The sequence below is a fragment of the Anomaloglossus baeobatrachus genome, chromosome 5, assembly GCF_048569485.1.
Source record: "Anomaloglossus baeobatrachus isolate aAnoBae1 chromosome 5, aAnoBae1.hap1, whole genome shotgun sequence".
Taxonomy (NCBI): domain Eukaryota; kingdom Metazoa; phylum Chordata; class Amphibia; order Anura; family Aromobatidae; genus Anomaloglossus; species Anomaloglossus baeobatrachus.
In genome coordinates, this window is record NC_134357.1 from 493137335 (window position 1) to 493146282 (window position 8948).

An 8948-nucleotide genomic window follows, 5' to 3' on the forward strand; every position below is an offset into this window, starting at 1 on the left:
GCAGCATTTCCATCTGGAATACTTGGTGAACAAAGTTCTATATGACATCCTGGATGTGAAGAAGAATGAGATCGTTTGTCTTCAGGAGTTCAGACGCAGTGGACGGTATGTGCTTGTCCTTTCCCATATTGGCGCTTGCCAGAATCTTTATCGGTCCTTGTTAATGAATACTACTAACTCTTTGCTGAGTGGACTTGACTTTACCCTGCTTTATTCTAAGGGCGATGTTCCTTTAGTGGTGTTTATGCACAACCCTTTTGTTAATGTGGCAGAAATCACAGACTTCCTGGTGAAGCATTGCAGCTATGTTCAGTACTCACACAAAATTACCAACAAGGAGGGACTCTGGACAGGCAAGCATAAATATTTTGTGCGTTTTGGGGTGGACCCTCAGGGCCCTGGGGGTCTCCGCCACCCTCCCTCTACTTTTCATATTGGGAAAGACTCTGGTTACCTGTTCTATCCAGATGCCCCTTTTTTTTGCCGGAAATGTAATGTTTTTGGTCACACTCAGGATAAGTGTCCTTATGAAGCAACCTGTAGGAAATGTAACCAGGTGGGGCACATGGCTAGGGATTGCAGCAACCCCATTGTTTGCAATGCTTGTGGAGAAGTCGGGCATGCCTATCGGGATTGCAGGAACCGCACTAAGACCAGGCTTTACGCTCAGGTGGTCGCAGAGGTCCCTGTAGCTCCTGTTAAGGCTGCAACAGCTGCTAGTCACCCTGTTGCTGTTTCTGTTAATGACCCTGTTCTTCTCCCTGTTACTACTGCTCAGGATTTGGATAAAGCTCCTGCAGTCTCTCCATGTCCACCTGATCAAGGAATGGAGGTCTCCGAGCTGGAAGCTGATCTCCCTTGTCACTCTGCTGCCTGTGGCGAGGGGGAAATCGAGGAGGATTTGAGCAAGTCCCCTGCCCTGTCATGGGGTACAACAAAGTCTCTGGTGAGCAAAGATGTTGGTCCAGCTGGGCAGGGGGATTTTTCTGCTTCAGCTGCAGTCAGGTCATCGGAGGAGGGGGCGTTTATGGCTGCTAAGAAATTAAAGCTTGCAGACAAGGGGTGGAGCACTGTCAGTACTGCAAGTGCAAGCCCTTTGAGTGATCGGGTCTACCCTGACATTAGCTTTTCACCTGGAGTTGATGATTTTTTTGGGGAGGTTGCAGACACTCACTGCTTTGTGTCTCCCTGCCAGCCTCCAGAAGGAGAAGGTTGAGGCGAAGATTATTATTATTATTATTATTTATTATTATAGCGCCATTTATTCCATGGCGCTTTACAAGTGAAAGAGGGTATACGTACAACAATCATTAACAGTACAAGACAGACTGGTATAGGAGGAGAGAGGACCCTGCCCGCGAGGGCTCACAGTCTACAGGGAATGGGTGATGGTACAATAGGTGAGGACAGAGCTGGTTGCGCAGTGGTCTACTGGGCTGAGGGCTATTGTAGGTTGTAGGCTTGTTGGAAGAGGTGGGTCTTGAGGTTCCTCTTGAAGCTTTCCACGGTAGTGGAGAGTCTGATGTGCTGAGGTAGAGCGTTCCAGAGTATGGGGGATGCACGGGAGAAATCTTGTACACGATTGTGGGAAGAGGAAATAAGAGAGGAGCAGAGAAGGAGATCTTGTGAGGATCTAAGGTTGCGTGCAGGTAGGTACTGGGAGACTAGGTCACAGATGTAGGGAGGAGACAGGTTGTGCATGGCTTTGTATGTCATGGTTAATGTTTTGAACTGGAGTCGTTGGGCGATGGGAAGCCAGTGAAGGGATTGGCAGAGTGGCGAGGCTGGGGAGTAGCGAGGGGAGAGGTGGATTAAGCGGGCTGCAGAGTTTAGGATAGATTGGAGGGGTGCAAGAGTGTTGGAAGGGAGGCCAGAGAGCAGGAGGTTGCAGTAGTCGAGGCGGGAGATGATGAGGGCATGCACTAATGTTTTTGAAGATTCTTGGTTAAGAAAAGCACGGATCCGGGAGATATTTTTGAGTTGTAATCGGCATGAGTTGAAGAGGGCTTGGATGTGTGGCTTGAAGGATAGAGCAGAGTCGAGGGTTACTCCAAGGCAACGAGCTTGTGAGACTGGGGTGAGTGAGCAACCATCAAGTTTGATGGAAAGGCTTGTTGGAGGAGGTGAGTGAGGAGGAGGAAAGACAATAAACTCTGTTTTGTCCATGTTAAGTTTTAGGAATCGTGCAGAGAAGAAGGATGAAATAGCAGACAAACATTGTGGTATTTTGGTTAGTAGAGAGGTAATGTCAGGTCCAGAGAGGTAGATCTGTGTGTCATCGGCATAGAGATGATACTGGAAGCCGTGGGACTCTATGAGCTGTCCCAAGCCGAAGGTATAGATGGAGAACAGCAGGGGTCCAAGAACTGAGCCTTGAGGGACACCGACAGATAGGGGGCGAGCTGAGGAAGTGGTGTGAGAATGGGAGACGCTGAAAGTTCGGTCGGTTAGGTATGAGGAGATCCAAGATAGGGCCAAGTCTGTGATGCCCAGAGATGAGAGAATCTGTAGTAGGAGGGAATGGTCTACTGTGTCGAAGGCAGAGGACAGGTCCAGGAGGAGGAGGATAGAGTAGTGTCGCTTGGCTTTGGCGGTTAGTAGATCATTGGTGACTTTGGTTAGGGCAGTTTCGGTAGAATGATGTGGTCGGAAGCCAGATTGAAGCCGGTCAAAGAGGGAGCAGGAGGAGAGGTATGAGGACAATTCAAGATGGACATGCTGTTCCAGTAGTTTTGAGGCATAGGGGAGAAGGGATATGGGGCGATAGTTTGACACAGAGGATGGGTCAAGGGAGGGCTTTTTGAGGATGGGTGTAATAGAGGCATGTTTAAAGCATGAAGGGAATACACCACTTGCTAGTGATAGGTTGAAGAGATGGGTTAGGGCTGGGATGAGGACTGCGGTGATGTTGGGGATGAGGTGCGATGGGAGCGGGTCCAGTGCACAGGTGGTTAGATGTGATCTTGAGAGTAGAGTGGAGAGATTGTTTTCTGTCATGGTGGAGAAGCTGGATTTGGAGGAAGAGGGATGAGTAGCTATGATGAGGGGCTGTGGTGATTGTGGGCCAAAGCTTGCTCTGATGTTGTCAATCTTCCGCTTGAAGAAAGAGGCAAAGTCTTCAGCTGAGATGAGAGGAGAGGGAGGTGGTGCCGGAGGACGGAGGAGAGAATTGAAAGTGTTGAATAGCTGTTTAGGGTTGTGAGAGAAAGAAGATATGAGGGATGAGAAGTAGGTTTGTTTTGCAGCAGTGAGTGTGGACTTGAAGGTGGTGAGGGACTCTTTATATGCAATGAAGTGCTCAGTGGAATGAGACCTCTTCCATCTGCGCTCAGCAATTCTGGAAGCCCGTCTAAGTTCTTTAGTCTGCCTTGTGTGCCAGGGTTGCCTGTTGATTGTGCGGGTTTTGGTGTGTGTGAGGGGGGCGGCTGATTCGAGAGCTGCAGAGATTGTAGTGTTGTATAAAGTTGCAGCAGCATCTGCATCATGTAGAAATGCAATGTCTGTGAGGGGGAGAAGGGACTGAGAAAGGGCGTGTAAATCAATGTTTTTGATATTTCTGCGAGGGTATGAAAATTTGTGGAGGGGGGGTTGCATACTTGGAGAAGAGAGGGAAGAGAATGTGAGTAGGTTGTGGTCAGACAGGGGGAGAGGTGAGTTAGAGAGGTTAGATAGGGAACAGAGGCGAGTGAAGATGAGGTCCAGTGTGTGGCCATCTTTGTGAGTAGCTGCAGAAGACCATTGGGTGAGGCTGAAGGAGGAAGCGAGTGTTAGAAGTTTGGAGACAGATGAGTGGGAAGTGTCAATGGGGATATTGAAATCACCCATAATGATGGTGGGGATGTCGGTGGAAAGGAAGTGTAGTAGCCAGGTGGTGAAATGGTCAAAAAAGGCAGTGGCTGGCCCTGGAGGGCGGTAAATGACAGCCAGTTGAAGGTTGGAGGGGGCGTAGATGCGTACGGAGTGCACCTCAAAAGAGGGGAGCGTGACAGAGGGTGGTAGAGGAATTGGTGTAAAGGAGCATTGGTCGGACAGGAGCAAACCAACTCCTCCACCATGCTTGTTACTAGGGCGGGGGGTGTGAGAGAGTTGGAGACCACCATAAGAAAGTGCAGCAGGAGAGGCAGTGTCAGAGGGGGTGAGCCAGGTTTCTGTGATGGCGAGGAAGGAGAGTTTATTAGTGATGAACAGATCATGAATGTAGGATAGTTTGTTGCAGACAGAGCGAGCGTTCCATAGAGCTCCTGTTAGTGGGACTGGGGGAGCGGGGGCTGGGTGAATGGGTATGAGGTTTGCGAGGTTGCGGAAATTTGTGTTAGGTTGTTGAAGAGGGTTTGAAGTGACAATAGGGATGTGGTGAGGAGGACCAGGATTTGGAGCAATATCCCCAGCATTTAGAAAAAAACATACGGTCAGTATGTTTTTTTCTAAAAATATTGAGTGTGTAAGGTTTGAACAGTGTGCGGTTCCTTTTTCGGACCACGAATGTTTGAAGGGTGTGTTCAGAGGGGATGGTGGACTTGTAAAGAGGGGTGCTGTATGGAAGTTAAATGTGAGATTGCTAGAGGATGCAAAAGTGATGAAAGAGTTTAAAGAAGAGTACCGAAGATGGGGGTACTACAAAAACAGGTTTGCAAGTGTGTTAGAGTGGTGGGATTGGGTTAAAGGGGAGATTAAAACTTTTTTCAGGAAATGGGGCTACAAAAAAGCTACCATGTATCGTAATAAATTTAAAGATGTGAATACTCGGATTGATTGGTTACAAAAGTGTAGTAGGTCTGGGATTGATGTAAGTGATTCGTTGGTGGAGGCAAAAAATGAGTTGAAATGTCTGATTGAGAAAAAGGGTAAGGAAATTATCTATAGGACGAAAGTTGAACATTTGGATAAGAATGAGAAATGTACCAGATATTTCTTTAAAAAAATGAATGGGAAGAAAGTAGATATGGATGTGATTGTGGATGAGAATGATGTTCCTGTGACTGGTGAAAGTGTGATTGACGAGGTGAAAGCCTTTTACAGCAGACTGTATGGAGAGAAGTGGATTGATTCTGGTCTAATGACTGAAGTGTTGGCTAGCATGGAGTGTAGACTAGGCAAAGATGAGTGTGAGGATTTGTGTGATGAGGTGGTTCTGGATGAAGTGAGAAAGGTTGTGTTTAGTGCACAAAAGAATAAAACTCCTGGAAAGGATGGCTTGCCAATTGAACTATATGTGAAAGCATGGGAGTGTATGGGCACGGATCTGACGGAGATATGTAAGTATATGTGGGAAACTGGTATGCTGTGTGACTCTATGAAAGAAGGGGTAGTGGTACTTATCCATAAGAAGGGGGAAAAGAGTAAATTGGGGAATTGGAGGCCTATTACGCTTCTGAATTCTGATTATAAGGTTTTCAGTAAACTATTAGCTAATCGTATGCGTGAAGTGCTTGGGAAGGTTGTAAAGGATGATCAAGTGTGTGCTGTGCCTGGAAGGAGCATCAGAGATAACTTGTTGTTGAGGGATGTTATTGGTGACTGTACGATTAGAAAGCAGAAGTGCATGTTGTTGGCTCTTGATTTTGAGAAAGCGTTTGATAGGGTGTCGCATGTTTTTATGTTTGAGGTCTTGAATAGTATGGGTTTTCCTAAGAAGTTCTTGGATGGTGTGAGATGTCTGTATGGTGGTGTGACAAGTGAATTCTTAGTGAATGGATGTTTGAGTGGGAAAGTACAGATCAAGTCAGGTGTCCGTCAGGGGTGTCCAATGTCCCCTGTTTTATTTGTCAGTGTGATTGAGCTTTTGTTATGTATGATCAGGCGTGAGAAACTGATAAGAGGGATGTTAATACCTGGTAGTGGCGGTAAGAATGTCAAGGTGCTTGGCTATATGGATGATGTAGTGATAGTGAGTGAGAGTATTGCGTCTATGACTAGAGTAAAGCTGTTGTTGGATTTCTTCTGTGGCGCGTCTGCTTTTAAAGTCAACTGGAATAAATGTTGTTTTAAGTGTTTTGGTGATAGTAGTGTTAAGATGGACGGAGTGACAAGTGTGGATGGTCCAATCAAAGTGCTGGGTGTGTTGTTTAATGATGATCTGAGAGGTACGGAGAGTTGGGAAGAATGTGGATTGCGGATTGAGAGGAAACTGAATTTCTGGAGAATGCGTGATCTGACATTGAATGGTAAAGTTTTGATTATTAAGGCCGTGGTGCTGCCGATTCTCCTTTATATCTCTGGGGTCTTCCCATCCCCATATAAAAAGATAAAGAGAGTAGAGAAACTGATTTTTACCTTTTTTTGGGGGAGCAAAATGGAAAAATTAAAAAGAGAGCATTTATACAAGGCCTGTCATTATGGGGGTTTAAACTTTCCAAATATTGAAATCTTTCTTAGTCTTCATTATATTAAGACGGTAGTAATCCTAATGGGAAAGAACAATAAAGGGGCCTACATGGTGAGGTATATGGCGGGCTGGATGCTGTATGGCTTGTGTTGGGTAAAAAGGGATGCGCGTGTGCCTGTGTCGTTCAAGTGTCCAGTCTGGTACGACATAATTGAGAGGTTTATTAGAAAAAATGATTTGCTGGCTGTACCTATGAGTGAGTTCAGAGCAGCGAAGAGAGTGATGAAAAGGATGAGAGCGAATGAGGTAGAATGTAATATTAATGATTTGAGAGGGAATGATGTGTCAGATGCATGGAAGAAACTGAGTACACCGGGTATGTCTAATAAGCAGAGGGATGTTGTGTGGTTGGCATTGCATGATATATTACCTGTGAGAGAAGTGCAGAAGAGAAGGGACCTGATTAGAACGGATGTGTGTCCACGGGAGGGATGTGGTGCACGTGAGACCGTGAGACATGTCATGTGGGACTGTGATTACGCCTATAGTGTGTGGAAATGTGTAGGAGGCCTGTGTAAGGGGCTGGCTGGTGTGAACCATATTAATTGGAGGGTGGCTATGTTTGGCATTGGTGCATGTGGGAGTGTTAAAGAGAGGATTTTGTGGCTTATCATGGCTTGTGTGATGGAAAGCTTATGGGATGTCAGAAATTTGGGACTTTTTAAAAGGAAGGTGGTTCCTATTAACGACTGTGTAAGATTAATTCTTTCCAGACTTTATGTCATTTACCAATGGGATAAGAGTAGAGGTGGTGGTGGATTGGACGCTGAAGGCATATGGAAGGTTTTAAAGTGGCATTATTTGGTGAAGTATCAATAAGAGGTAAATTCTCTGTTTTTCAGTATTTTCAGTTTTTTTTTTGTGATACTTTCCTTGGATATGTACTGCAATACTTTTTAGAAAATTAAAAAAAAAAAAAAAAGAATATAACCATTGTGATGAGTTTGGATAAACAGCAAAGTTGTAAACTTGATATTGTTGTTTTTAACTAACCTGAATGGTTTTAAAAAAAAAAAAAAAATCTGTTCTTATCAGTTTAATATCTGATACGTCCCCTATCTGGGGACCATATATTAAATGGATTTTTAGCACAGGGAGATGGAAAAAGAGCTTGCTCTGTCCACTCCACGCATTGACCTGGTATTGCAGTACCTCCAGGACCGGTGCACCGCTTCTTAACCCAGTTTCCAAAAGCAGAACTCAATTCACCTGATTCATATTAGCCCGATTTCATGAATTGGAAGAAAGCATACAACTTCATATGCACCTCAATTTGGCCCATTCACTTTTCACACTTCCTCCTTTTGTTTTTTATCTTTAACACTTTTTACTTGCTTTATTCATCCAAATAGCAAACTCATCACCACTCAACCTGACCAACTCGGCTATGTCCCGTGCAGTATCTTGTTCTCCGTCTTATCTAGGTCATTTGCAATTGAATGGAATAGATCCCTTTTGGACAAAGTGGATTCAGCTGCTGATGCTGCTGCTGCAGTGACCACAGGTGTGAGAAGATCTAGAATTGGCATCTGGTGCGATCTCTCCGCTTCCACTCCAAAGAAAGTTACCTGTTTATTAGTGATGAGCGAGTATGCTTGTAACTACTCGGTACTCGCACGAGTATCGCTGTACTCGGGCTGCTCGGCGGGGACCGAGTAATCTCGCGATACTCGTGCTGTACTCGTGGTCTTCATTTCTGCATGTTGGCGCTCTTTTGAGAGCCAGCCCTCATGCAGGGATTGGCTGGCAGACCACTGCAATGCCACAGCCCTGTTAGTTGTGGAATTGCAGTGATTGGCCGGCCTGCACAGCGTGACCGAGCCTTTATATCGGCCGGCGCGCTGTGCTCTGCTCACAGCTATCCAGACAGTGAGTGCAGGGAGAGTGTCGCTGATTCAGGGAAAGCTTTGCGGCCCTTTATAGCTTTTTCAGTTGCAGGGCTGCAAACAGTGTGACCAAAAGTCCTTCTCAGGACTATTCTAGTTGTATACAGGCAGGCAGGGTATAGCCAGGTCGGAGTACAGTAGCAGAGTCCTTCTCAGGACTATTGTTGCTATATACAGGCAGGGTATAGCCAGGTCTGAATACAGGCTAGTGACCAAAAGAGTCCTTGTCAGGACTATTGTACCAGTATACAGGCAGGCAGGCAGGGTAGTGGTGACCGTATACCAGCCTTCATCATATCTGGGGCTGGTGTACACAGTGTAAAACAGTCCAGATAGTGTCTGACTTGTCTGTAATTGTCGCTCCCCAAAAAAACCTGTTAGGTTCTTATTGCGTCCGTGCTTGGTTTTTAAAACCGCACGTGTGTGCCTGTTGGTGGCAGCGTACAGGTGCACTTGTGTGCAATTTCCAGAAACTTTGATATAACGCACAAGTAGTGAATATACACGTCAGCAGTGCACAGCATTGCAAAATGCGCAAGGGCATTGGCAAGGAACAAGGAAGTGGACGTGATGGTGGTGCAGGCAGAGGCCGAGGTCGTGGGCAAGCTCTAATTTCGCCACAACAAAGGGCCACATCTAGTCGCTCGCACGTCCTGTCCCAAATTCTTGGGGACCGC

At 46.1% G+C, this 8948-nt stretch overlaps 1 non-coding gene across 1 annotated transcript; it reads left to right on the plus strand.

The window, feature by feature from the left end:
* The first annotated feature begins 7359 nt into the window (after positions 1-7359).
* On the plus strand, positions 7360-7559 carry LOC142313410 (U2 spliceosomal RNA). Its single transcript, XR_012754450.1, has one exon. It is a non-coding gene; the product is annotated as a U2 spliceosomal RNA (small nuclear RNA).
* Positions 7560-8948: the final 1389 nt, after the last annotated feature.